The sequence below is a fragment of the Cryptomeria japonica genome, chromosome 2 (assembly GCF_030272615.1).
Source record: "Cryptomeria japonica chromosome 2, Sugi_1.0, whole genome shotgun sequence".
Taxonomy (NCBI): domain Eukaryota; kingdom Viridiplantae; phylum Streptophyta; class Pinopsida; order Cupressales; family Cupressaceae; genus Cryptomeria; species Cryptomeria japonica.
The window spans coordinates 247,076,735-247,101,028 of NC_081406.1; the positions used below are offsets into that span (position 1 = coordinate 247,076,735).

At 37.0% G+C, this 24,294-nt stretch overlaps 1 protein-coding gene across 2 annotated transcripts in view; it reads right to left on the bottom strand.

The window, feature by feature from the left end:
* Positions 1-242: 242 nt before the first annotated feature.
* The window catches only part of LOC131035025 (amidophosphoribosyltransferase, chloroplastic), an 80,156-nt gene continuing 56,104 nt past the window's right edge, over positions 243-24,294 (bottom strand). Inside the window, exon 3 of one of the 2 annotated variants that reach the window (XM_057966665.2) lies at positions 243-640. The gene's annotated coding sequence lies outside the window, so the exon portion shown is untranslated. Of the gene's footprint in view, positions 641-855; positions 1,182-24,294 lie in introns of those variants that run through there. The other variant, XM_057966664.2, reaches the window with a different exon arrangement.

Genomic DNA, 24,294 nt, shown 5'->3' on the forward strand with positions numbered 1-24,294 from the left:
ATCAAAATCTTGTATTTCTAAAATATTAAGAGGGTTATCTTGAGAGTATCCTCATAAACTTTAAAGCTAGCTTATATTCTTTCTCAGAGGCCATTGTTGTTAACTTTACTTATCACACTAGTATCAATGGATATTTGCAGAATGGAGGCAGCCATTACAGAGATTGAACACCTTGGAAATGGTGAGGGAGTATACACATGAATTATAAATGTGCACGATAAAGGAAAAGAGATCTGCTAGACTTAAAAAGGTACAAAACCCTATAACATTTTAAAACTTGCAGAGCAGCCAAAATCTGCTGTGACCAAAAAATATATATATATCATTCCACAGTTGTAACAAACCAGCTTCGTAGGCAAACTGAATTGATCTTTTTTTCTAGGAATGCGCATTTTGTGATGCTTTCTTATTATATGGCAGGGGGGTTGGGTGCACGTATTTTACCAATTCTCCATATTATATTCCTTCCATATAAATGTGCTCTTAGCTATATTAAGCTATGCCCTTCCATTGCCCTACACTCTGTTGTGCAGGGTTCCATCTTTTTAATGGTTGCCTCCGTTGCTTCACAGGCTGTTGTAAAATGTTAAATCTTTTTAGTGGTTGCCTCCATTGCGTTGAATTGATAATAATGTTAATTCTGTAAATGTGAGTTGCAGTCAATCGCAGGAACAAATAATCCAAGCACACTGATAAATCAAAAGAGAATTTCTACAACCAAAAATTGAGGTCCAAAACCCCTCTAAATAACTCAAAACTGCATCGCCATACAAAAAAACTAAAACCTCAACTGAAACTACAAGATCGGCCATATCCATAAGAACAGATGTGCTACCTCACCATACAAGGGGCATATATTATGAAGAAAAAAAAATTAAATACTATTCTCTAAATTGCAAACAGCTCTTCATCTTCAGATTCTAATGAAATCCAAATTAATCACATTATATTTCTCTGTTCATTTGCTTCTCTGATTCCAGACTTGTTTCTTCAAACGCAAGATGATTTGTCATTGTCTGTACCTTGGTTCTCCAGGCCTTTCTACCATGACTCTTTTGTTCAATTTGCACTCAAATATTTCATTATGTTCAAACCAGCATCAGAAATGTAGTACAAGCAACAATCTTTAAAATCTCTGATAATCGTGATTTCTCGTTTCCTGTAAGGATGTCGAGCTTTTCCTGAAATAACCATTATATAATGAAAAACTGACTCAAATATTTTGAAACTTTGACCAATAAAATTGTAACATGCAATTAAATCGTGATAATCTAGAGTCTTTTGGTGAGTTATTGGTTAAAAAATTTAGGGTGTCCATGATTTTTTCAATTTCTGCAAGATTTTTTTTCTGATTTTCCCTACCACTAACCCGATATTTTCCCCATTCAATCCTAATTAATTCCAAAAAAAAAAAGGCTTTTGGTTTGCTGAGTTATTTGAGAAAAAGATTCTTGTTGGCCGCTGCTATGGATTGAACCAATCAGGATGCTATGGAAATGTGCCAATCAGAATGCTCGTAGATGTTACAATATATATGTCATCATCATTATTGTTCATAGATAACATGCACGTTGTAAAAATATTGGAAACCTGGATTTTCAGATTCTGAAGTTTACATATTCTTATTATTCTCTATATCCATTGACTGCACTGATTGCCTGTGCCTTGGTCCTCCTTAGCTGAATGTCAACTTTCTGGCAGGATTCCACTTTTGGACCATGCATTGTTACATGTTTCCCTCTTTGTGCACTGAGATTACTTGATTTTCCCCAATCATACAACCAGGATGGCTGGATCAACAGAAGTTCAAAAGCTACAATCCATGGGATTGCTCTTAGTAAAAGGTATATTGATGGTAACAAATTTCCACTCAAGATCTCAGATATAGTACCATATTTGTCATCATCATCACTCCCAAATAGCATGGATGATTAAAAATTCTAAATGTAGACAAAAATCGTGTTTATGATCTATTATCATCATTTAACATGTTCTGATGTTTTGGAACAAGCCTATTTGAGATGATCCCTTGGATCGTCCAATTGTAAAATATGCAAAACTAAGAACTGTTCCAAAGATCACTCCAAATGCAAATTTCCAGTAACTTGATCAACGTACTTCATGGTCCCTATCTTAAATATCAGCCATATACACCCTCTCTCTCTCATGAGCACAAGCTCACGAAGTATGTGCTCATTTATATTCACAGTACTTAAAATGAGGTTGCAAAGTATTTATAAAACTCTGGATGATTTCATGAAAGAGGAAGAAATTGATGAATTACAATCAATTATCCTACACTATATGGTATCCCTCTGGCAGCATGCACATTCTACTCCACATCTGTTTACTACCCATTGAAAGTGAAAGTTGAAACAACTCAAAATACAATAATTTCATCATTTAAATTTTTGCCAATCTGTAATACCAGCATTTTTGTAGTTTTTGTTGAATAAGTTCCCATCTTGTTATATTTCAAACACTGCCTGGATAGCTACTATAATCAAGTGACATGCTGTTTACAAGTTAATAAACCATTCCATTTATGTCTCCCGATTGCCCATCCTGAGAACTTCCTCAAATGAAGGATGCTATCATTAGGGAAGTTTATAGAGTGCCTGGCTCAGTCAATAGCTATAACTTATTCCCACTACTGATTCAAAATTTCACAGGCCATAGCTTCCTCCTGCAAGGGTTGCTATTAGTATTCTGCAGTCCCAGGTGCCTCTATTGCTGGTGTATTGACTGGCATTGAAGATGATACAACAATATTGCACATGGTGCTCTCTGTTAAATACCATCCCATATACCAATTAGATGAGGAACCATATAAAACTGAGTTGTGCTTGCATGTGGCTCTGATGGATGAAGTTTTTATAACTGTTCATCTAGAATGGAGCTGAGCTCTTAGTTGAATCGCTTCCTCCATTTTCATCAACAAGCCTTGTTTATTTTCTCTGTTCACACAGAAATTTTACTTGTGGATACACATAATCCTGAATTTTCTCTGTTTTTTGTATCCACTCCTCAACTGCAGTAGCTGTGCCAACAACATTTGCTTCTTGACTCCTTGAGACATTGCCTTAAAGATGATGAACAGGCACTCCTTCATATCATGTTTTGGCATCACAAACAGCAAAGCTTTAACATTCTTCATCAGCGTACATTTGCTTCTCTTCTTGAGAATTTACCTTAAAGACGAATTTGATTCATGAGTTTTGGCATCACAAATGGGGCAAAGCTTTAACATTCTTCCTCAGTATCCTTCCGTGAGACACTTCAGGCACCAATTCTGGTTTCTCTATTTTACACTTTTCTTCTTGCTTATTTGACTGCAAGTGAGTAATCTTCTACATCCAGCATTTGAGTATATCATAGCAGCTAAAAGTAAAGCGCAGTCAATAGTCTTCTCAAACACTTTTGAAGTCCATAGCACCCCATTCAGAGTATATGGTCTTTATTCTTGACGGATTCCCTTTTGTCCTTATTAAGTGTTGGTTACCCACATTTTGAATTCTCTAATAAATTCAGCTTTAATTACTGGCCATTCATTCTTCTTTTCTTCAAGTAACAAAAACCTCTAAGAATTAACTCAGCAAACAAAAAGATAAAGTTCTTTTAATTAATGAGGAAATAATTGGGTTAGGATTAGGGTTAGTGTATTCTTTTTCTTTTTTAATTGCCAAAATAGTTGTTGAAAACTTGAAAAAAAGTTTTAAAATGAGCATGATTGACTGAAATGCAGGTTTTATAAACAAAGCTTGCAATTTAATAGCACAATTAGTTTCATCAGATTTCCACAGTCCATGTTGTTGATTGCAAATTGTTTCTAGATTCAACTGTGTAAAAAATTTCTTACACAATTTAATTGCACAATTAAACTAGCATACATATATTTTAAAAATTTATGTAAAATACACCAAGAGATATCCATTTTTAAAAGAGTGGTGGACCTTCTAGATACAGCCATGCACACCAGAAAAAACACAAATTAAATTGTGGTAATGAAATTAGACAGCCACAGTTACCTAAAATGTTACATGAAAAACATGGAGAATACACATAACTTATTATTGGCACATTCTCAATATCCATTGCAGTATAATACAGCTTCTACATCAATCTGCTTCTTCCCGTATTGCAATTCATTGGACAATAATGTAACAGAGATAAAAGTAGTGAAGATGAGTAAAAAATAAGCAGTAGAATTTATGCACCCACAACTGCAATTGCTTACACCTTCTTGTTGCGAAACAAGTCTTTTTAGTAGATACCGTAGATAACATTTAAAATGAAGAGGGGCTCACCATTTTGTCGTTGTCATGCTATTTGAAAATTTAAAAAATAATATACAAAACTATGTCAACTTCACTCTAAATCAAAGTGAGCCTTTCTTTCCTCCCATTTACCCACTTCTTTTGCTGTGCAAGAACACGATTAAAGCTATACAAATTACTAATAAATTTAATAAAGAAACCCGCTCACTGCACTAAACATTTCAATCCTTGATCGTTTGCCTGTGAGAGTACTGATTTCATTCAGGTGAACACGATCATATTTATAAGTAGAAAAATTACTAATTATACCAAAAGAAAGATGAAATGATTTCATTTTGTGTTGGCAGCTTTTGAACCATGCCATAGAGCACGAACTTATGGACCATGTAAAGAAAGTTTGCCAAGAGCACTATAAGGTTAACAGAGAGCAGAGCTTCTGCCATGCCCCTGCCATGGCAACAAAGGTTCGCACGATCTTTGATAAAAAAAATTGTCTTGTTTCAATACTTAAAAATTTTCCTGTAACCTAAATCAAATCCAGACAAACAGCAAAGAAAAAATGATCGATCTGACCCCACACTAATACACAGGTCGGTGAATATATAGCAATCTTTAATAGGTACATATCCATATGATAACATCGATGATTGGAAATGAGTGAATTAAGGCAGCAATCTCACATTATTACCACAACGACTTGTTTAGTCTAAAATATTATTAAATATTAATAAGGTGTGAATTCACCCAAACTACAGCGATTTATTTGTGAAAAGGTAAAGGACAGATTATGTAGGGACGTCTCTTGTAAGAGGGTTGTGACTTTAGAAAGGACATGACTCTCCACCTCCGGTTGAGATATATATACAACGTATTGGCCACTCCAAGAAGGCATCGATTATATATATATATATATATATATATATATATATATATATATATATATATATATATATATATATATATATATATATATATATATATATATATATATATATATATTTGTTTCCAAATAGCAGTCGAGTAGGGTTAGCAAGGAAACATATTAGGTAAAGGCGGTAGAGGTTCTCACAATGTAAGTACGCCAACCCCATGTTGTTGCTTTGGGCAAAAATCAGGTATATTCCAAGTAGGGGACATTACAATTTGTATCAGAACATCATTCCTGCCAGCCTAAGGGATGAAAGATAGTTGATGCAACTTAGCAAAATAGCTCAAAGGGTACTGGAGGGAGAAAAGAAGAAACTAGCATCCACCAATAACTCCACTCAAAACAATACAATGAGCGAACAAATGGGAAATGAATTGGGGGCCTTCATGGAGCACCATGAACAAACAACTCAAGCTCTCATGGAACAAAATGAGAAAACAGCACAACTACTTCAAACCCTCCAAAATATGAACAGCACTTCCAATAATCTTCGACCCAACCAAACCAATGGGAAGGATGCCAACTCTAATCATTCTGAAAATGATAGAACCCCACTAAGGTCAACACCAAGAATAACTAGACCCTCCTTTATACCTAGAGAAGGGCCAACTAGAGAAGAAAAAGAAATTAATGCACCAAATCACAACTTAGAGGAACTTGCCAAATCATATTCAAGACTTGACCCTGAAACTAGGAGAAACATTCCATTTAGAGAATTTTGTGAAGTGGGATCAAGAATTAACCCTAGAAAGGAAAGGGGTCAACCTAATAGAATCTTACATCATAAAGTAGGCAAAATAACTCTTCCAAATTTTGATGGGTGAGGGAAGGTCACCGCTCACTCATGCATCCAAAAATTGGATACATACCTATCTATTAACCCCATGATGGAAGAAGATGCCATCAAGTTTGCCATCCTATATTAGAAGGAGTTACATAAGGCCATCAAAACGTAACATCCTATGAGACTTCATTGGCAAGCTCATTGAAAGATTTGACCCAAATATCAAAGGATGAAGGATCTACTAACATTTCAGGAATATTGAAGTTTGGCAAGGCTTACTATGCTAGTGAATGAGGAGGTTATTAGAATTTTTTATGAATACTTAAGTGAACCTGAGGAGGTCAAGGCTACTGAATCTTCTAATAGGTACTACTTAAGAAAAAGGAAAGAGGAATTGGATCCTGAATCAGGAACTCAATCAGAGTCAAAAGAAGATCAAATTGTGCCTAGTCAAGAGGGAATTGATGCTTGTTGAGAAGCTAAAATGGATGAGAAAAGTAAAGAGCTGAAGCCAGAAGAAAACTCATAAGTTACCATTGAAAAAATGAGAGAAAAGAACGAGGAGTCAATTGCTTATGATCTGCAGCTTACAAATGATCATGGGAAAGGTAACAATCAACCATATGAGGATATGGTCAAGCAAGCATCAATTGCTGCACCTACAAATGGAGAATATATAAGTCTTCATGGTGACTACAAGGTTGAAAGAAATGCTTTCCTAGAATTGGCCAAACCGCATTGACTGATCAGCTATGTAAAGGTATGAATCCTACTAATTTTCCATTGTGTGAACCAACTCTACATCTTATTGGTAAAGAATCAAATTGTGATTTGAATAATGATGATGTTCATAATAGGAAAGTAATACAGACAATTGGTCTAGTGAGATTGATTTTTCTTGCTTCATACCCCTGATTACATTGGAGGAATATGTGTCAACATCATATGAGGTATGTTGTCTTAGAAAGCTGATTGTGGAGACTAGGAGATTGCCTAACAAGAAGGTCCTTCAGTTTGATTTGTCATGTATACTTCACCATGGAGTTGGTTGGAGGCAAACAACATCATAGCTAAGCAAGTGCAGGTATGGATCAGTTTAATGACAGCTAAGGCAGCTAGAACATGTGACTTTCAGCTGGACACACCTCATAGACCAGCACTTATGCGGAAGCAACTTACCCTAGAAGAAGATGCAATAAAGAACAACGAAGACACATTGAAGATGCAAGAACATGATTCTGATTTACTGAGTTTGACCAGCAGTCCTTGCATGGAGGACACTCAAAGAGTGGATTGATAAGTATGAGGTAAAAGATAGAAACTCATATTGCTCACAGTTTGATTTCGTATCAGCAGTTCAAGAAGAGCGTGTGGTAAATGATTCTACTCACATTTATGTTGATTGTCATTTGATTGAGCATGATGACAGACTAACTTCAAAACCAAAGTTTTGTGGAAGAGATGTTGTGAAGGGAGTTGTGTTGGAATGGTACGATTATGAAGACAAATCAGAACATTTGTTTGAAGATGAGATCAAGAGTCGCATCACTTGGAAGGTCAATTGAGGTTAAATGAAGACATGATTATTGCATCTCTAAATCACATTGATGATACTCATAAGATAATGGCAGATTATTTGTGGAAAGCTCAAGGGGGACATAAAGGCCTTGAAGGAGAACTATCTCTTGCAAACTTACAGGTACTCAAAGAAACTTTGGTTGTGATAAAATCAAACTACCTATACCTACTTTTGGATAGAGATCATCTCCTATAGCTTAATAAGATATATTTTGATGCATTAAGAAGAAACGAAGATGAAGTTGGTAAGTTTACCTATGAGCTTGAAGTTACTATGGATTCCTCGAAGAGTACTCAAATGGTCCTTCAAGAATCAGAAAATCAAATTTATAAATTTTGCTTGGAATTGAGCTCGACACATTCTTCATCATCCAAATTAGACATTCAATCATCTTTTGCAGCCCCACCTAAGGAAGAGGGAAATTATGCAAGAGTGGTAGAAATTAAGCAAGTAATGGAGGATCTTCATAGAGAAGAGGATTTAGTTTGCAACCATGAAGGAGATGCATGTAATTTTCAATTGCAAGCTTCTTTTGGGCCAGCCTTTGTTGAGGAGCAACCTCCCAGTGAAGAAGTTGCAATGAAGGCTCAAACTATGATCAAAGGAGAAAAGATTGTTTATACTCCTTGTGGGCCATCAAGGGATGATATTGGTGCAACTGGAGAAGAAATTATCCTTGATTCAGAATGGAAGAGATCTCCTTGTGTTTTGACATCTCAACATAAAGCAGGCGATTCCTTGATCGAACACGATGCTGCCCTAAATTCAGCAAATTCTGATTTTCTGATTGTTGACAGCAGTACTTAAGTTATGACAGTAGGCAACCTTGAGGAGGATGGTTTTGGTGGGGTACACACTTTAGGACAACTACAAACATGACAGCCAAGAGGATGGAGGCTCCGAATCAAGCTTGAACCATGTGATCTTCAGTTAGAGACATCTCTTGGAGCAGCATTTGATGATGAACCTTCAACAAAGAAGGAGTGTTTGAGGTTCTTGAGCACACTATGGAAAGGTATGACTGCCATTCTGATTTTTTGCTTGGCAACAACAGTCCCTCACCTTTGCCATGAGATAGCAGCCACTTCACATAAGGATGATGGTATTGAGGAGTCTCCCAATATGGGCACTCAAATTTTGTGTGAGGAATGTAATGAAGGTTCAAGCCACAAAAGTTCTGATTTTGTACATCAGACCTGGGGAGATGTAAAGAAGTCACAAGGTACATGTGATGGATGGCTACAAAGAGATAGGAAAGCAAGTGGTTGAATAACCAAGCAAGACAGCACTTACAAGAAATACTTTCAGATTGGTGTAACCTAGAGAAGAGGTATTATTCAGAAAATTTTATTGGGATAACTACCTTGCATCGTGAGGTTCATGAGTTTCCTCTTTTAGAGAATCCATTGAAGGCTCAAATCATAGAGGAGGATGGGATAGTTGAGCACACACTTGGTTGATCAGCCATTAGTGTTATATCTACATATGTAGAGGGAGACATAAGTAATTTGGTTGGCTTGTGGTCATTCATGATGAGTTTGAGGAGTTAATCTCTTTTAGAAGCTCACATGGCAGAACTTACTATTTGGGGCCAGCCTACAAAAGATTATACTTGGATGGGAGCATTCGTAATCCTTTTATGAAGCCTAAGATTGCCCTAATTCCAAGACTTGTGACACATGTAATGGAGATACTTGCTCTTGGTTGGTATACACTTGGAGAAGTGGAGTCACAGCTGGTCTATGAACCAAGGTATGGAGAAGTTGTCATGAAGATATTTAGTTTTGAGTTGCAAATATTTGTGTTTCAGCTGGGGATATGATCTATGGTGTACGCATGAGCATAAGGGCAGAAGCGTTCCAACCTTAATTCATAGGTTACTACTCCATACATTGCTGAGTAAGGACTGTTCTACATCAAAAATAGATTTTCTTGGAAGCACTTTGAAGGCAGCAGTTGTTTGGGTCAAAGTTGGAAAACTCGGACTCGGCAGCCCAAAATTTGGACTCGGACTCAGACTCATGAAAGGACTTGGCAAAAAAAAAAAAAATCCATAGTTTTACGAAAAAAACAAAAAAAAATTAATGCATTTAGAGAACATAAGAGCCATAATTGAAACATTACACACATCACAACAGTCAGATGATCTCCAAACACTTAATATTTGAAATTTCATCATTCATACTCCTAGTTTCAAACTTTGAAATGTATAATGGCAGAATAAGTTTATAAATGTTTAGAAAATTACATATAATGATATGTCCAAATGTTATAAACATAAACAACAAACTAAAGAGCATACTACATCTTCCTCTTTGCTCTCCTAATATAGCTCAATTTTCCAGGCCTTGAACTAGCAGTAGTAGCAGTAGGTGTTGAGGTATCTAAATGGTGAGATGATTCTTCTTCAAAATCGAAGTCCTCATCTTCATCCTCCTCCATTTCATCTAATCCTGCTGCTTCTGCTACTTGTGTTGCTCCTCTCTCTATTTCTGCAAGATCTTCTTCGGTAAGGACATCATCACCATCATTTTGTTCATTGCCCATCCAATCACCATATGGATCAATTTCATCCAAGTCAATGGCCTCATGTAAAACAGCCTCCACCTTTCTAGTGCGAAGGCGAAGGTTGTACCAAATGAAGACAAGATCATTGAGGCGCTTTTTTGTCAACCTATTTCTTTTCCTTGTGTGAAAGCTCTCAAATAAACTCCAATTCTATTTACACCCAAAAGCACTACATGGCTGGGACAAAACACGAATGGGAAAGTGACCTCCCCCTTTTTTGTTTCCTGGTATCCCATACTTCCATGCTTTGTCTTTTTGTCTTCCTGGCCTTGGGGTAGCCCTTGGAGTTGAACTTGCCATTGCTGTTTTAACATGAAAAAATAAAAAAACAAGCAAGGTTTTGTGGAAAATCAACAAAAAAATGATAATGAATCATTTGAAAAAAAAAGCATTCGAAAACAAGAAAAAAATATAAGGAAATAAGTTAGGAAGGGAAACAGAAAAATATTTGGCAGCATATCCCCTTGTCTTTCAAGATTTTTTTTATTTTCAAAACATGAAAATGAAAAAAAAAATCTCTTTTGCTGCTTTAATCTTGTTTCCTCTCTTTCAAACCCTACAAACCTGTTTTCAGCAAGAATGCCAAATGAGTGAAAAATGATACAAAAAAAATTTAAAAAAACCACTTTAAAATGTGGTTGGGCATGCGTTGATGTGTTTTTCATGCACATGCAAACACAGAATAAAATACCCAAAAGTATCTTATCCTCTCTTGAACAAAGTTACTCAAATGCTGAAGATTAGCTTAAGGATCACTTGAGATAACTCCAAGGTTCTCGTATGTCGGGTCACGACGTGTGGATAAGCTCGTTGGTTTGATGTGATTATGCTGGAATCACGAGGGGACTTACGTTAAATTGTTGAAAGCTTGAATCGCTGGAACTTGATCACCTGATATTGCAATCTTGTGATGCTTTTTTTTTTGAAAAAAAGGGCAAAAGATAAAGGGTTGGGGAGTTCCATTCTAAGACCTAGAATGTAAGAAGATAAGTGAATGATCAAATGGAATCCTACTGGGTGAGGTCTCACCATCAACTTGAACAATTTGACACAAGCTCAGTGCAATCTTCTAAGGACATTTCAAAGATGTTCAAATCATTACCATCAAACATTGCTCACCATTCAAGTTAATGCATAACAATTTGAGGTTAGGTTCATATCATTCTAGTTGACCACGCAATGCACACTTACAATCAACAAGAGGCCAGTGGTATGGACTAAACGGATTCCACACAAATGCATTCAACAAATCCCTCCATTCAATTTAATAACAAGAAAGCAAATTGAGAAGTAAAGATCATGCAAGTTGTTGAAGCAACAAATCAAATTCACCATAACTTCAATGAAATCAATTGTTCTTTACAACAAGGGTTTGACAACAATCTTTGCCTTCTCCTAATCTAACTTCTATTCTAATTGCTATTCTATTCTTCTCTAACTCCAATTGTTCTTTACAACAAGGGTTTGACAACAATCTTTGCTTTCTCCTAATCTAACTTCTATTCTAAATGCTATTCTATTCTTCTCTATTTCTCTGCGACTAACTATTCACAACTGGCTATTAACCTTTACAAAATGAGAAGCTTGAGATTTATATTGAGAGCTCACTACAATGAACGGTCAGGATCAAATCTCCATCAACGGCCAAGATTTTACAATGAAAACCCTAATTAGGGTTTGTTACAACAAACTCAATTTGGCCAATAGATAATTATAACATTTTAGCATAACCAATAGATAATAAGGGTAGATGCCTCGAAGTTTGTGCCATCATGGGCGAGTCAAGTACATTGAATCAAGACATGCTGATGTGGAACTCCTTCGATTGGTGGAGATAGTGACTGGGATGACTCCTCGACTTTGCACTTGTACTTGGTAGATTTGATACTCAACATTACAAGCTTGCTCGATGTTTGGTGTGACGATGGGAGGCGTCATTCATCGATCCTTGCTTGCCTATCCTACCTTAAGATAGTTGTGTGATATCTCTTTATACTTCAAGGTCTTGACCTTTTCATGTCATCTTGATGCAGTGAAAGTACTTGAGATTCTTCCTCCCTTGATACTCTTGTGCTTGTTGATGAAGTTTTCTTCTTGAAGTTGCATGATGGTGTAGATCTTGCGATCTTCCCTTTCTCATTTCTTCAAGGTGTTGCTTTGCAATTTGCATCATCTTCCTTTCATATCTGCAAAACAAAACAAGTATGGTATCAAATACTCATGGCATATAGCTTTTACACACCTTAATATGATCTTTGGGTATTGCAGGTCTGATAGGTGTATCTAGGAAAAATTCGCTCTCATGAAGGAGCACTTGAAGTTGTTTTTCGCTCCTAGAGAGGAGCTCTTGAAGTCCTCTCAAACTTAGTCCAATTCCGTCTTTCATTACTTCAGGTTTGAATAATTTATCTTTCATGGAGGTGGAGGCATCAAATTAGCTTGGAAGATGGTTCGGCAAGCAATTTCGCTCCTATAATGGTGCACTTGGAGTTCGCTCTCCTTAGATTGAACATGAAGTTTGCTCCTCTTAGCCTGAACATGAAGTTCGCTCCCCTATGACCTGAACATGAAGTCCGCTCCAAGATGGGAGCACGTGAAATAACCTTCTAAAATGGTTCTCTCCTAAGCATGTTAAGACATCAAATCAGCTTAAGGAAATGATCTATTAGGAGGTTTGGCATCTTATTTTGGGCAAATGAGACAAATTCGCTCCCCTAAGTCTGAACATGAAGTTCACTCCCCTCTGTCCATTCATGAAGTTCGCTCCCCCCCTTTGTTCATGAAGTTCGCTCTTATGTGCTTGAAGGTGAAATTTGCTTTCAACTCAAAATCGGATCAGCTCAAGGTAAATGCTCTCCCATCATCTCCCGAGTATATGAAAGAAATTCGCTCTCACTTGGGAATTTATGAAGTAAAATTCACTCACTACCTTTGCATATGAATTTCACTCTCCTACTTCCAAACATGAAGTTCGCTACTCTATGCCCAAACATGAAGTTTGCTCCTCTATTAAGGGCATTCGAAGTGAATTCTGCCCCTGATGAGGAACTTGAAGCTTTCGCCCTCAACCTCGAGCACTCAAAGTATCACTAACCAGCAATCTTTCACACTCTTTGGTTGAACTCATGATGGGCTTTACTTCTCATGTGATCGAGATGTTACTGAAGGCTAACAAACTCACTCATTTCATACCTCATACAAGGCTATCCACCTAATTGTTGGCTTCTTGACCACCTATACCGCTCTAATGCAAAGGCTGATAGCTAAGGACGGAAACACTATCCTGGAAAGCGAAAAAAAAAGTGGGGTGTCCCCATTTGCAATGGGGTGATGTGTGAATACCTCACAACAACATGCTTGTTGGGCGAGTCTCTAGGTCAGACTCGTGAGTCTTTTGTTAAGAATCGTCAGGACTCGGCTCGCAAGTCCGTGGCGAGTCCCACGAGTCTTCCATCTATGGTTTGGGTGTTTTGGAGAGACATGGATCATCACTTTATCATTGGAAGTTGGCATAACGATGAGTACTTTCATCATTGATCAGTATAAGCACTTCTTACATCATCATGAGTCTGATTTTCAAATTCATGGGTGCTGTTCAGGTTTGCATCAGCAGCCTAGGATGGGCTGATATGTTTTTTCGTGCACCTATGAGGGGTATTTTGCACATCCATGGAAGCTCATGTGTAGTTGGAGAGTTATTTGTTGTTGATAGCTTCTTGAGATACTTCTATCTCCTCATTTTTTATGAATGGGACAGCGTGGTGACTTGGAATCCATTAATCAGCTTGATAGTGGGAAGGTTTTAGAATATCAGAGTTACAAGGTTCAATACTGCGGGTTGCATCAAAGTGGAGCAGTGGCATTTTTCATATGGCTAGTTTGGGATCTTGGTGGTACAACAAAAAATTGCTCGAGGACAAGCAATGTTTGGGCCAGGAGGATTGTAATGTCCCCAAATTTTAAGGTGACATTTAATTAAATTGATTTTTATTAAGCTATCAAAATATAAATAAAATATCCATACGATGACTTATTATTAATTAATTTAATTAAATAACAATAAAATAATTAAATATTATTATAAGGCCACTTTATTTAATTAAGTTTTCCAGTCAGTTTGATCTTCTAGATGTTTCTTGGAGGGCTTTATAAGGAGGTCCTTGGGTTGTAGCAAGGGGATGCTTTTGATTTAATGAACGTTGATGATTTCTAGAGACAAAAACCTTCAGGAATTTGACAAGAGGATTAAACAAAGACCTGGTTCTTTTGAAGGGGTGGATTCGTGACGGAGTCTACATCCGGGCCAAATTTGTGAAGTCTTCATTAGAGACAAATTTGCAGTAATAAGGTTAATTGCAGTTCTGAGGTAATTTATATTCCCATGAGAAAATAAGGATATCTTCTTCTGAATATTTTAATTGCAGTTTATTGAAAGAGTAGCTGATATTTGTGGGACCCGATTCTTTATTGGGACCTTGGTTCAAGTTTGATATTTATTTAAGATTATAGGAAAAGTCTAGAGTAATTGCTGCTAAATATTAGGTGAATATTTCGATTGCTAAGGTTTGGAGGATGGGCATATTGAATATAATAATATTGACATTGTGAATGATTCGTGGATTAATTGTTTTGGCCGTGTGGGAGTATAAGACTATATCTGCCAATTATATAACATTTGTGATCATTATGAAATAGGTGTTCAACTGATATTTGTCGATATTATCTAAATGAGTTTCATAAGAGTACGATATATTAAAGGGTTAATTTTTGCTGCTTCGATTCAAATATTTTATCCGGGAGTCCAAGCTTAATGTTGTACTCGAAGCTTGTGGAATCATTAGCACCTGGATGCAATTCCTTTTACAGTGGGTCCCACTTGTGATGAATGAGAACAGAGGCTGCATGAAATGTGTCATTGACCGGGTCATTGGCTCAACTATTATCGAGGAGCTTCTTAAGGCATATCTGCTTGAAGGAAGATTTTCAGTGCATTCATCATAACACTAGCTGGGCACATTCTCACCTGTGAGTAATCTTGTTGAATTAATGTTAGTGCATTATAAACGCTATTGTAACATGCCACTAATTCTAAACTTAACAAAAAATAGATATCTATCTTTATTAAGATAAAAAGCTTGAGTATTTCAAATAAAACATAACTACTTCAGCTGAAAATGAAAACTAACTAATTGCTCTTCAACAAAATAAGAATTCTAACTAATTCAATTGAAAGGAAGTTAATCTTCTAAATGGACTAACCACGAATCATAATCTTCAAGAGTAAGTATTTTAACATGATCATTTCTGATGCAGGAGCATCCCCGGTTCATAGCAATCTTGCATCAACCAAAAACATTTTCCTTTTTGTTTTGCTTTCTGTTTGCAGTTTCAGCTTTTCTTTCTGTGTGTACCGGTTTTGGCTCGCCGAATATTGTGGAGTTGGATTCTACTTGGAGACTTGATCATCTTTCTTAATCCCAAACCACATCGCATTTTGATCATTTTCCGGCAAGATATCGCTATCGGTTTCCTTGACAGTTTCTTGTTACCGGTTGCCTAGACCTATTTTGGTGATCTACCGGAATCCCTTCTGAAGCTTGCGAAGCCTTGGGCGTTGATTCTGATGTTACTTGGCGTGTGGCCGACCTTTTCCCACGATCTACACTTCATCCTTTGGATTTTCCGAAGGAATCTCTTGGTGAAGGCCGACCTTGTTGGTTTTACACATTAGGTCTTGTTCTTCGGGTTTTGATCCCTTTTTGGGCCGACCGGATCCTTTGGATTGTATATATAATTGTAATTGCGCATTAGAATGTAATATCAATCAAAGAATCAAGTAGTGAGATTGTGCATAGAAGATAGATCGTAAGATTAAAGGTCCCAGTTGTGACCTATTCTGTATTTTGAGCATGTTTTAGCAGGCCTGTGAGCCGAATTTTGTAACCCGGTTGTTACCGGTTGGTTGTAATCAATTTTCATGTTATAATACAATCTATTCTGCATTGCCTCCATCATATATTTGTGCTTTCGTTGTGTTTACTCTTGCTGACCGGTTCGGATTGATCTCTTTGAGGTCCCTCCTCACTGGTGACTGCTTCAATTTCACTTTTCAAAAGAAAGAGAATAAGTTCAGAGATTACAAACCATTAAGCTTTCCAACTAGAGTTTTTTGTAACAAGCCTTGGCATAGTCTAGAAGAGGAAGAGCATCATCAAGGGCTTTTCCATCCAACCATAGACCCACAATCCTTCCAACTAGAAGTGGCTCTACCCATCTTGAGGGTGCAAACTAAGGACTAGATCTAGTTACCATCTTGCCATCTGAGCCAAGTGTTTAGAATCTACACACAACTAGTCGGTCACACACTATAGATGCCCCCTAACTAGTATGACCATTTGACTAGTAGGTGTATCTGTTTTATGTTGGCCAAGGTTTTAACATTGCAAGCACGTTCAACACGCTATCAATATTCACCACCCTTGCTCGACTTGATCTTACTGGAATTCAACTAACTCACAAGTTACATAACATCTAGGTACAACTAACCCATTGGCTTACATAATCATATAGTTATATAATTTGTCTCATGTCTACTAGCATTAATGGTCTACAACGACCTTCATGGGTTTCTAACATATTCAGACCCACCAACTATTGTACTACTGACTCTAACAAACTCAACTATCAACATGGGTTCCATTTAATTATAACTTCAGTTTTCTTATCAGCTAACCAGAGAATACAAAGATTAAATAGATAATTACAATTTAGATATCATTCTAATTAATTAACTTTTATCATTATGTTATACACATTTCAAGACAAGCCAACTGCTTACTATCCCTAGTCCCAAACAGTCTCAACTACCCACGAGGTGAAATGGCTTTTCTTTCTTACGACTTCAACTCAATAGAGACATTCTTCTATGGTTTAACTGCAAAATTAGTTGTTTTTAAATCACTATAAGCATTCATTTGATGCATGCCGCAAAGAATGATAATTAATGGGTATAGTTAATTCTTCTATCTGGTATTTCTACTTCCAAAGTATGATGATAAGCATTGATTAAGAGGGGTCCATGTCGCAGATTAGTATTTATAAATGAAAAACAAAAACTGATTGCCTTCACATAGGTTTATATTTCTTTTCCAGGTTATTGATGTTCAAACTCTTGTCTTGCTCTAAGATTCCTTCTCGGAGTCGTTATGTCAAATTCAAAGTATGTATATGCACTCAAGTGAGATGACCCATATTTCGGGTTCTTAATGCACAGTAATTAATGATAGATTATGATCTAATTGTTGGCATTCTACACTCTAATGAGAATAGTTGATGTTGTCATTGATGGCAACCAACTGGCAACCAACTGGCAATAGGTTTCTACATGCCTGGCATCACATATATAATACACCGGCAGACACCAACACCGACAGGCGCTTACACCGGCATTTAGATTACATCGGCAACAAAGCATACTGGCACTCCAGCCGACATGGGATGAACTTTTGTTTATTGTAATATAATTATCTTTTGTAAGCCGACATGGTATATTGTAAAGACTCATATATGTATGAGATCTTATAGATCATTTTGTGATGAAGTATAGAGATGTATGGTAGAAGATAGTTGTTTAGTAGTAGCGAAGGTTTTTGGTTAAGGTATCTATCTGAGCCTAAACCGGTACTGAACCTGGCATTAGAGATGCTCTTTTGAGCAGTACATTGTATTGGATTTAATTATCCATTTTGTAGTCAGTGAGACTCTTCATTGAGCAGTGAACTCTAGGCCGTTGGCCTCCCTGCCTGTGCAAGCCCCTCTATTGTAAGTAGTATTTATTCATTGGCTAGTGAGTAAATATTGTGGGTCACAAATCCCACCGAGGTTTTTCCCACACCGAGTTTCCTCGTTAAAATATCTTGTGTTATGGTGTGTTTCTATGTTGTCTCTGTTATTTCTGTTTACTGCATTTATTCTTATTTACCAGTACACTGTTTTGGGTTGCAAAGTTATAAATAAGTTTAAATATTCATTACACCGATTAGACACTGATTCACCCCCCCCCCTCAAATCTCAATGTCTGTGGGACTATCATTGAATCCAACACTAATGTCTTTATGTCATCATAATGATTTCTACAATGAAACTGATGCATGCTGATAAATATTCAATTCTTAACATATAATAGCAAGAAATCTAATGCACGATGCTAAGGAATATATTATGACAATATTGGCTCTGCTATAAACATAATACAGAATGAAATAAACATGCATGTGTCTAGGCAATGGCTGGTGATAGAATATCTCAATTACTGGAACATTCCACTCTAGCACTCCTTGTGATCACCCCCCCGTTTTACAATCCACTGACATTTCTTTGCGATGAGCGAGAGACCAGAAGGCCATGTTTCTCCTAGTTTTGCAGCAGTCATAACTATTATTGATTTCCGCTATTCTTCCCCAACATTTCTTTGTCATTGTTGCACACTGCTAACCTTTCAAGCTTGTGGAGCTACCACTTTGTAGTGGTTGTTAGAAGATATCAAGAGAGAGTCGTTCTTTCCATTTTGCTCCGTTTTTCCCAAAAATAATGAAACTAAAGTTCTGAAAATCATTCAAGAGCCTTTTCCATGTGATCACGCTCTCCCTGTAAATAAAAATAAATGAAATCTTTTCAAAACTTCCGGTGCTAAGCAACAAGTGCTCTTGGAGACGTTATTGCGAGTGGTGGAGTGGACGTTACGTTTTCCCCCAATCTCAACAAACGCACTTGATAAATAAGGATTGCTGAATTATTTAGATAATGCTCCTCAATTTTGATATATTAATATGTATTTACATATATTAAGGATTGGATTGAATTCAAATGACATTCATAATTCTAGTTCCTTTCCTTCCAATTATGAAGTTGTTGATAATATCTTTTTTTCTTTTAAATTAATTACAAGAGATAGACCAAGACCACCTAACTGACAAGGTCATGACAATTCTACCCATGGTACCAAGATTACGACAAACCCCAAGGACAACTCATCTCTAGGTTCAAGCTTGATGACAAATTTGACCTCTTTCGAAGTATACATTCCTCTCCGTGATGACACTCTCCTTCCCTCTTGAGGATGTAGTTGCTCTTGCATCCACTTGGTTATATGAAAATAGTTAGGCAAATCTTGTCTTTCATAATTTCCAAACATACACAACAAATATTATCAACAATAATTATTCATGTCAATATTTCCATCTCATTGATGATTATACATCTCATGTATGAAAAGAAATAAAATATTAATGACATACCAATCTCAATTGCAACATCCAAAATAGAACCATCAATGAAAATAGGGATGTAACATACTTTCCCCCTTGTGAATCATCATCCTCGATGATTCATTCTTATTATTAAAATCCATAAGAAATAGTTTTGATAAAATCAAACATCAAAAAAAGTTTCAAATGCTTTTGAAGGAATAAGGAAATTTCTGAAGGATTTCATCAATCCTCCCAAGTGGGATTCTCTTCTGAATGTTGGTCCCGCTGGACTTTATATTGTATAACCTTGCAGTTACATAAGCGAAGCTTACGTATTTTGAGCACTCTTAAGTGGCTAAAATCCGGCCACCTCTAGATCCTACACCTACAAGAGGTTCCAATCAATCTCTAATCAAAGTTGGCAATATTATTTTCAAGATACAAAACATGAAAAACACACTGCAATCGGGCGAGAGTTGGAGGTCGAGCAATTTTGTAGGCTACTGGATAGACAACTACTAGGACTTCAAAGGGTCCCACATACCTCGGTGCTAACTTAAAGGATTTTCCAAATTGGATTGAACTCTTATGTGGTTTAACTCTCAGGAGAACTTTCTCTCCCACCACAAATTGTTTGGGAACTCGCTTTGCATTTGCATAGCTTTTCTATCAATCGTTAGCTTCTGCTAACCTTTGCATGATCATCTTAACTTGCTCCTCCATTTCTGGGAGCATCTCGGAACCCAAGGTTATCCTATCCTCTAGCTTGTCCTAGCTAATAGGAGTCTACACCTCCTCCCGTATAGTGCTTTGAAAGGGCACCATCTTAATGGCTGATTGATATGAATTATTATAAGCAAATTCCACAAGAGGAAGAAAATCTTCCCATTTGTATTGTTCATCCATACAATACACTCTTAAGAGGTCCACCCAAACTCAGTTCACTCTTTTTGTTTGACCATCGGTCTCGGGATGGTAGGCTGAACTGATGTTTAATTGGGTTCGTAAAGCTACAACAAGGTTTGCCAAAACCTAGATGTCATTCTCGCATCCCCATCAAATATAATCTTCTCTGGTACCCCATGTAAATAAAAAATCTCTTGAACAAACATCCGAGCTATTATGGGTGCTCCATCGATCAAATTACCTGGTATTAAATGAGCTACCTTGGTGAGTCTACCCACCACCACTAAAATTGCATTTTGTCTATTCCATGACATGGGTAAGCCTTGTACAAAATCCACATTCATGATTTCCCTTTTCTTATTTGGAATAACATGTGGCTGCAACAACCCTGTTAGATACTGTTGATGTGTTATTTATGCACAGTCTAACACAGAATAAGATACCCAAAAGTATCTTATCCTCTCTTGAACAAAGTTACTCAAATGTTGAAGATTGACTTAAGGATCACTTGAGACAACTACAAGGTTCTTGTATGTCAAGTCTTGACTCGTGGATAAGCACAATTGGTCGTTGTGATTGTTGTTCCTCCAAGAGGCCTTACGTAACTTCTTAGAATATGATGCTCAATCTCTCTAAGACTGGTTTCTTCGAATGATATTCAATGAGGCTCTTTCCTACTACTACTACTAGAGTTTATCAAAAAAAAGTGCAAAAGATGAAGGTTGAGAGATACTAAGCTATTCCTAGGAATGGATGGATGAAGGACGACTCAAGTGAAACTCTACTAGTCCTAGTATTGCCATACAAGAACAACTCCACCAAAACTAGTGCAATCTTCTAAGGACATTTGAAGATTTTCAAATCGCTGCTAAGCATAGACACCATCAATCGAATGCATATCCATGATTAAGCAACAATTGAACTTAAGTACTTTCAATATTTCCAGTTGACCACACAAGGCGCGCTTACAATCAGCAAGGGGCTAGTGGTATGGATTATGAGTTTCACAATAAATCATATGCAACATTCCATCATTCAATCTAAATATTTAAATCAATATGAAAGATTGACTTGAGAGGATGAAAAACCATGTAAGAATCTTCAAGGGATGAATAAAAACACCATAACTTCAATGTTTTATTAACCCAATAGCAAAGTAACAACAATTCTTCAAGTCGTCTTATCTCTCTTAAACTCCTATATCTATTATAGCTAATGTCTATTATCTAATGTCTCTTCTTGTCTAATGTCTAATGATTACAAATGAAATGAGTGGGGTTTATATAGCACTCCCAAATACAATGAAGGGCCAAGATCAAATAAATATCAAGAGCCGATATTTTGCCACCTAAACCCTAATTAGGGTTTGATACAAATAAACCCTATCAAGACAAGCATTATGATGATACCAACCAATGAGAAAATGACATGAACTTACACAAAATCAAAGAAGCATCCTCCAATAGGAAAATAATCTGCCACATAGGATCATAAAAAACTGTCATCTAGACCTTTGTTCCCTTTCTCCTTCTCTTTCGTGGCGTATTCAATGAATCTGGTCATCATGCCTTCTATCTTAATTATTGAAATTTCTGGCAAATTCTTCAACTATTCTTCCTAGTGAATGACTTCTTCAAAGAATGCAACGATGGAAGCCTCCCATTCAATTTCAAGATCTCTTATCTTGCTAGCAAGCACCATGAACGTATGCATATCTTCCAATTGCTTTTCGGTGATCATTCCATCATTCTCATGGAAGATAATTTTTATTCTTTCCTCTAACTCTAGCGTCTATAATTATGCCAAGATCAATCTTTCTCTCCAAGATGATTTGTGCTACTTCCACTATTTTATCATGAATGAGGTGCACAACATCTTGAACTTGACTGCATTCATTGCCAATATCTTCAAATACAATCTTCTTTGTGCGAAGTAGGCTACTCCATTGTTTAAAGCTCGGTGTAGGTCCATCTTTCATTATTTTCTCTTTCACCAAAACTTCTCTAGATGTCTTCCTCATTTCTTGTAGAACGGGGATAGTGATGTCTCTAGTGTGGACAAATGCATCAAAGGCTTCTATGAGAGTATGAGTTCCTTCAAGAACCTTTATAACCCTACCAAGAGTCTTCATCATACCTCTTACAAACTTATTCACCTTCGTGAAAGAATTTTCTATCCAGGTATCCATTAACGGTGCATAGTTCCTCATCTTTTCCATATGATCCACTGATACGGCAGGAAGCAAAAGTGGTGGTCTAACTGTTGGACCATGCTGCCTCAATGGCTCCTTGAACTGTTGGAAGTAGTTTCTCCATGCACTTTCTCTTTTTCTAACTTCTTATTCTTCTCTACTTCCATTCTAAGCATATCACATTGAGTGTCTTCACTGAATCATTCACATCACCTATGGCTTGCTCTGGATTAATTGGACCTAGATCAATAGTCTCCATATCATACTCTTCCACAATGATTTCATCTTCATATTTGTCAACCATCGGAGTAGCTATTTGTATCTTTCGGGAATCTGAATCATCTCTTATCACCTTTAGACATCTTCGTGGCTTTCTTCTTTTCAGTGATTTCTTGAGTTCAACTTAGGAGGCTATCCAAATCACATACTGATTCTTCATCAACTGCTATCACCTCTCTAGCAAGCCTTTCCTTAAGCCATGTAGGGATAGATGATCTTCCTTCTCCCACTTGCGTCTTTTTGTTCAGCAACTCATCTCTAGGAGGGGAAGTTGCTTCATCATCCTTTTCTCCTCCAACTTCATCATCCTTTTCTCCTCCAACTTCATCATTCACTTGAATGTGAGGAGCGAGATCCCTTTGATCTTATGAATTGTAGATTCCATTGACTCATCCACTCCATGACTCGATTCCTTATCAATATTTTGCCTTTTATGTGTTTCATCTCTTCTTCACGCCTGGAGAAAGTGCTGGAAGGATGACCAGAATTTGACTTATGCTTCTTTCTTGGTGCTTCTTTCTCTTTATGATCATCCTTTCTCTTCAAACCTTTAGAATGAGTTGATTGAGAAGCGCTTCCGCTCGCAATTGCCTCTTCTTCATCATCTACTCTTGTCTCTAACTTGAATGTCATAATCATATTTTGCTCTTTCAACTTTTGGTGTTGAATGTCTATCCATCTGCGAGTGTATTCCAAGACTTGTTTCATCAACTCCTTCAAATCTACGACTTCCATGTCAACCCAATTGATCTCGATCTCCTTGCTTTCTTTGGCATAGGTGGATTGGCGATATTTGTCGCTATCCTGTGCTTGATCAGCAACACTAAATATCTTGCACTTCCGGATGAAATCAAGAGGTAGCTCAGAATACATCTTTTTCTTCACTTCTACATCACCTTGAACATTCATCTGATAGTCTTCTAACTGCCATTTGTGTTTGTACTTCTTCCCTGCTACCTTCCTTACGTTGTCATAGGGATCGAAGTTATCTCTAGGAGTGAATGGCGTGAGTAAGTAGAGAGATAACTCTTCTTTGGCGTTCTCAGCTGCTTGTAAGGAAAGACAAACTTCAATTGAATCACCAAGTGAAATAGGAAAGGAAATACTAGATCCATGTTTGTGTCGATATGCCTTAAAATATGTTGCTAACTGTCTTATCACCTCAAGTAGCACTATTTTGTCTGTCGGATAGCGTGTCAACATGTGTGGAGAAGAAGGAAATCCTTGAATCCTTGTATATGTGAACTTCGGAAATTGAAATAACCATGCACCATATTGTTGAATCAATGCTTGTGCTGCTGGAGATAGCCTTTGATGGGTTCCACCTTGAAGGGTCCTCGTGATATGCATAGTGAAGGCATCATTAACCCTCCTATAGTGATGCTTTGTCGGATGGTGTAGTTGTAGATATGCTTCACATGCTCTTAGTTCTTCGGGTCCTCTTCCAACTATACCATTATACATCAACCCCACATGTTCATAATTCCTCTCAAGTGAGTAGATGACATAGGAACTCATGTTGAACGTCCTAGTG